Raw genomic sequence first — 6,745 nt, 5'->3', positions numbered from 1 at the left:
CTCGCTAGCTAAGAGAGAGCCGCACCTGTTTATAAGGTGCGGTGCGCCTGAGCTGTCGAGCTCCTCTCTAAAGCAGACTTACGGGCACCGCTGTTTTGGTTGGTGCTCTTTTGATCTTGGGCGATCGTGTAAAATGTATTCCCATTTATCTCGTATCCTTTGTAAGTCAATACAGTCGAATATGGTCCCCTGGACAACGAGTACAACTCATCACAAACAGTGGTGTCACCTCTGAGACGTGTTTCCAACCAACTGCTGAAAGTCCTGATGTGTTCACATGTAATCCAGTCGTCACACTGCTCCGGGTGTTTGGAGCGCAGACTGTTCTTGTGTTCATCGACATACGGGGTCACCAAGGTAGAGTTCTGTAGAACTGTGTAGTGTGCTTGAGACCAAGAATATCCGTCCCTGCATATTATTGAGTCCCCCCTCCAAGCGTGCCTTTTCCAGTCAGTCTCCCCTCATACCGCGATTTGATGGCCCAGGAATGAAGTCAACACAAAACCCAATGACATCCTTTGTTTGATGGCCCATGGAGATGCTTCCTTCTGGCCTAGCGCGGTTACGGACATATTTCTTTAGGACTCCCATGAACCTCTCAAAGGGGAACATATTGTGTAGAAATACGGGCCCCAGAATGACAATCTCGTCGACTAGATGAACTAGGACGTGCGTCATGATATTGAAGAAGGATGGTGGGAACACCAGCTCGAAACTGACAAGACATTGCGCCACATCACTCCTTAGCCTTGGTATGATTTCTGGATCGATCACCTTCTGAGAGATTGCATTGAGGAATGCACATAGCTTCACAATGGCTAATCGGACGTTTTTCGGTAGAAGCCCCCTCAATGCAACCGGAAGCAGTTGCATCATAATCACGTGGCAGTCATGAGACTTTAGGTTCTGGAACTTTTTCTCTGGCATATTTATTATTCCCTTTATATTCGACGAGAAGCCAGTCGGGACCTTCATACTGAGCAGGCATTCAAAGAAGATTTCTTTCTCTTCTTTCGTAAGAGCGTAGCTGGCAGGACCTTCATACTGCTTCGGAGGCATGCCGTCTTTTTCGTGCAAACGTTGCAGGTCCTCCCGTGCCTCAGGTGTATCTTTTGTCTTCCCATACACGCCCAAGAAGCCTAGCAGGTTCATGCAAAGGTTCTTCGTCACGTGCATCACGTTGATTGAAGAGCGGACCTCTAGCTCTTTCCAGTAGGGTAGGTCCCAAAATATAGATTTCTTCTTCCACATGGGTGCGTGTCCCTCAGCGTCATTCGGAACAGCTAGTCCGCCGGGACCCTTTCCAAAGATTACGTGTAAATCATTGACCATAGCAAGTACGTGATCACCGGTACGCATGGCGGGCTTCTTCCGGTGATCTGCCTCGCCTTTGAAATGCTTGCCTTTCTTTCAACATTGATGGTTGGCCGGAAGAAATCGACGATGGCCTAGGTACACATTCTTCCTGCTTTTGTCCAGGTATATACTTTCAGTGTCATCTAAACAGTGCGTGCATGCGTGGTATCCCTTGTTTGTCTGTCCTGAAAGGTTACTGAGAGCGGGCCAATCGTTGATGGTTACAAACAGCAACGCGTGCAGGTTAAATTCCTCCTGTTTGTGCTCATCCCACGTACGTACACCGTTTTCATTCCACAACTGTAAAAGTTCTTCAACTAATGGCCTTAGGTACACATCAATGTCGTTGCTGGGTTGCTTAGGGCCTTGGATGAGAACTGGCATCATAATGAACTTCCGCTTCATGCACATCCAAGGAGGAAGGTTATACATACATAGAGTCACGGGCCAGGTGCTGTGATTGCTGCTCTGCTCCCCGAAAGGATTAATGCCATCCGCGCTTAAACCAAACCATACGTTCCTTGGGTCAGCTGCAAACTCAGCCCAGTACTTTCTCTCGATTTTTCTCCACTGCGACCTGTCAGCGGGTGCTCTCTACTTCCCGTCTTTCTTACGGTCCTCACTGTGCCATCGCATCAACTTGGCATGCTCTTCGTTTCTGAACAGACGTTTCAACCGTGGTATTATAGGAGCATACCACATCACCTTCGCAGGAACCCTCTTCCTGGGGGGCTCGCCGTCAACATCACCAGGGTCATCTCGTCTGATCTTATACCGCAATGCACCGCATACCGGGCATGCGTTCAGATCCTTGTACGCACCGCGGTAGAGGATGCAGTCATTAGGGCATGCATGTATCTTCTGCACCTCCAATCCTAGAGGGCATACGACCTTCTTTGCTGCGTATGTACTGTCGGGCAATTCGTTATCCTTTGGAAGCTTCTTCTTCAATATTTTTAATAGCTTCTCAAATCCTTTGTCAGGCACAGCATTCTCTGCCTTCCACTGCAGTAATTCCAGTACGGTACCGAGCTTTGTGTTGCCATCTTCGCAATTGGGGTACAACCCTTTTTTGTGATCCTCTAACATGCGATCAAACTTCAGCTTCTCCTTTTGACTTTCGCATTGCGTCCTTGCATCGACTATGACCCGGCGGAGATCATCATCATCGGGCACTGGTTCGTCTTGATCTTCAGCAGCTTCCCCCCTTGCAGCATCATTGGGCACATTGTCTGGTTCCTCTTGATCTTCAGCAGCTTCCCCCGTTGCAGCATCACCGTATTCAGGGGCACATAGTTGTCATCGTCCTCTTCTTCTTTGTCGTCTTCCATCATAACCCCTATTTCTCCGTGCCTCGTCCAAACATTATAGTATGGCATGAAACCCTTGTAAAGCAGGTGGGTGTGAAGGATTTTCCGGTCAGAGTAAGACTTCGTATTCCCACATATAGGGCATGGACAACACATAAAACCATTCTGCTTGTTTGCCTCAGCCACTTCGAGAAAATCATGCAAGCCCTTAATGTACTCGGAGGTGTGTCTGTCACCGTACATCCATTGCCGGTTCATCTGCGTGCATTATATATAATTAAGTGTGTCAAAAACCATTACAGAACATCATGAATAGATAATTAAGTGACCAAATTAATAGAAGCTCATCGTCACATTAAAACCAAAGTACATACATAGTTTTCATCTAACAACATATAGCTCTCCAGAGCATCTAATTAATTAAACCATACATTAAAACTATGTAAAACATTTCAATGCGAAAACAAATGCGATCATAATCGCAACCAAGGTAACAATTGATCCAACGGCATAATGATACCAAGCCTCGGTATGAATGGCATATTTTCTAATCTTTCTAATCTTCAAGCGCATTGCATCCATCTTGATCTTGTGATCATCGACGACATCCGCAACATGCAACTCCAATATCATCTTCTCCTCCTCAATTTTTTTTATTTTTTCCTTCAAGTAATTGTTTTCTTCTTCAACTAAATTTAACCTCTCGACAATAGGGTCGGTTGGAATTTCCGGTTCAACCACCTCCTAGATAAATAAAATCTATGTCACGTTGGTCGGCATATTTGTCATAAACAATAAATGAACCAAATAGTTATAAAAAGATAATATATACCACATCCGAATCATAGACAGGACGAGGGCCGATGGGGGCGGATACCAAAACCATCGCACTATGTAATAAGTAAGAATAATAAAAGTAACAAAATTAGACAAGTATCTATCTAAAGTAATAATTTTTCTTTCTTTCAGAAAGAAGATAAGAACAAGAGGCTCACCACGGTGGTGCTGGCGACGAGATCGGCGCGGGCGATCGACGGCGGTGAAGACGGGGACGGGACGTGACGGACCGCTAAACCTAGACAAATCTCGGGGAAAATGGAGCTCGGAGGTCGAGTTTCGAGAGGAGAAAGATTAACTAGTATGGCTCGGACATTTCATCGAACACCTCATGTGCATAGGAGGTGAGCTAGAGCACCCAAATGCCCTCCCCTCGCCGGCCAGAAAAAACAGAGCACTGTGGAGTGCTCTTCTGTGGCGATGGGGTATATATAGGCAACTCATTTGTCCCGGTTCGTGGTAGAAACCGGGACTAAAGCTCAGCCTTCTGTCCCGGTTCGAGCCAAGAACCGGGACCAATGGTTGTGGGCCAGGAGCGAGGACCATTGGTCTCGGTTCGTGCCTAGAACCGGGACAAATGGGTCCATACGAACCGGGACCAATGCCCACGAGGCCCTGGCCGGCCCCCTGGGCTCACGAACCGGGACGAATGGCCCCATGGGTCCCGGTTCGTGACTGAATCGGGACTAATAGGCTTGCCATGCCCGAACGAAAGCCCTGTTTTCTAGTAGTGACGTTCAGCAACCTAAGCACCGGCAGGTCTGGAGGAGACGTGACGAGATGCTTGGTGTGGAATGGGAAGTTGGTTGACATAGGAAAGATAGGGGAGCTTGGCGGTGAGACACTTTATCTCCGGCATGCACGCATGGATGCAACAACTGATATCAGATCTCAACTTCTCCATCATTGTCCGACTAGCTTTGTTATTTGCCTATCGTTCTACAACTTTCTTTCTTTTCAATAACATGCTTCTAGTTTCATCATCCATTTTTGTGACAGTCAATATATTAGTAGTTGTATGATCATGATCTTCTCGTCCCTTTTGTAGTTCCAGAATCTGATGTTTAAGTTGGATGGTTGTTAAATGACTTAGAAATACTTATTGCTCTCGAAATAGGCTTTTGCCCTGCTTTATACATAAAGCAACAAAAATGTTTTTTTACTGTGTATGTATTTCTTGCATAGGTAGAAGAACAAAGAGAAAAGCAATGAGGATTGTGTTGCCAGTTTTACCAAAAAGGCTTTCGCCCCGCTTTATATATAAAGCAACGATCGACATACATGATGCAAACCACCCGACACCACACACACCCAAGGCAGATACAAGGGAGCTGACGAACAACAATGCCACTCTAAACACCCCAAAGCAAACAACAAGTAGGCAGAAGAGCATAGCTAAGGGTCTAAAGAGCTCTCCACCGTGAACGAGTCACCGCGAGGAGACGAAGCCGCAACTCGACAAACCAGGGACTCCAAAGCGGTGCTTCCAAGAAAGAAACGGCACCGAAGAGCCGCCACCGCCCGATCCAGGGAATCTAGGTTTTCACCCGGAGTAACACGAAGGGCGCAGGGTCACCGCAATGGGGCCTTCAAGAAGGGAACGACGCATGGACGCCGCCGCCATCGGTCTGGCTCCGAGCCAGACGAGGTTTTTCACCCCGGCCACCACCCTCAGCCTCCGTCCAAGGTACGACCCTACATGAGAGCGCCGGCCGCACCATCACCGAGATCGTCGAAGGCCCACCCCCATGCCGCCCACGCGGCCATGACAGCAAGCCCGTCAGCGCCCGAGCCACGAGCTCCGCCCACGAGCCAGCAACTCCCGCCACCAAGGCCGCCGCCTTGCATCCAGACACTCCGGAGACCATCAAAGGCACGAGCTTTGAGCCGACCGGCAAACCCCTAGCACCATCGGAACCGCCGGTGACCGACCCGCCCCGAACAATTGTCGGCGGCAAGGAGGCACTAGGCCAGGAAAAGGGGAGGGGGGAGCAGAGCTCGTTCGGACCGGCGCACCCCTGCGTCGGTGACAGGTAGTCGGTCTACCCGTCCCTCCAGCAGCCTCCCCTGCGTCACCCCTGACGCCCTACCACGGCCTCCAGCCAGAACCTGCGAGGAAGAGGCAGCCACCCGTCCGCCAGCGAGGGCCGCCGGATCGACCACACCCAGCCGCCAAAGAAGGCCGCCAAGAGCGTCAACCACCACCACACCACCTGCGCCTCCACGCCCTGGCCAGGAACAGCCGATGCCCCGCCACCCCACCGGAGCAGAACGAGGACCAGTTGCAGCGCCGCCACCTTGGAAGGGCCACCGGCCACCCCTGACGCCGCCAACCACCACCACCAGCCGGATCTGGGCAAGGGTTGCCAGATTCGCCGCCAGCACGCCCCGGGCCTCCAGCCCCCACGAGCCAAGGAGGAGGGGGAGGAGGGGAGGAGGGAGCGCCGGCAATCCACCAGGACGCCAGGAGGAGGGAGGAAAACTGAGCAGCGGCCGACCGGCGCCCGGCGCCACCGAGCAGGGGAGGGCGCCCCGCGCCGCCCTCACCTGCACGTGGGAGGAAGACGCCCCACCGCCGCCTGCGCCACGCGGCCTTTGGCCGGCGACGCCACTGGCGGCGGCGAGGGATGGGGTGCGTGGCGAGGAGACGGGGGCGGCGGCGCTAGAGCTCTAGCGTTTTGGTACTCATCTGCATCTTTCTTGCATGGTGAAAATTCGAAGGTACTTTTCCTTGACCCTGCTAAGTAAGACGTTATAGTTTACCATAATATACCCTTAGACTACAGAATCTTATAAACCCCCTGAGCATAAAACCGAGATCAAGTAACATTTTAGATGGTTTATGGCACAGTTTAACTACCCTGGGGAGTGATCCAATGCTTGCGTGTGTGGGCTGACGCAGCTCCGGCGTTGTTCGAGGTGGGACGTATGCCGCGGTTTCTTCGGTCAGGTGCGTCCTTTGGCCCAAAGCCGATCACTTTGATCGGTCTTGGAGGTGTCTGGATGCAGGGCGGTGGCCCTGGTGGCCGGAGGCACGACGTTCGTGGGCGGGACTTGCGCCTCGGGCGCGGGCGAGCGGCCATGGCCACGCGGGTGGGTGGTCGCTGGTGGTTGGCGGAGCTAGGTTGCATCGGAGGAGTGGGCTTGCTGGGATACATCACCTGCCCAATCTTGTATTGGCCGACGGTGGCTGTGTCCGTGGACAACGTATCCTTCTTATAGGTTCCGTCGCGGTGGCCTTT

Source organism: Aegilops tauschii, chromosome 5 (assembly GCF_002575655.3).
Source record: "Aegilops tauschii subsp. strangulata cultivar AL8/78 chromosome 5, Aet v6.0, whole genome shotgun sequence".
Taxonomy (NCBI): domain Eukaryota; kingdom Viridiplantae; phylum Streptophyta; class Magnoliopsida; order Poales; family Poaceae; genus Aegilops; species Aegilops tauschii.
Note: the sequence above shows the minus strand (reverse complement) of the source record.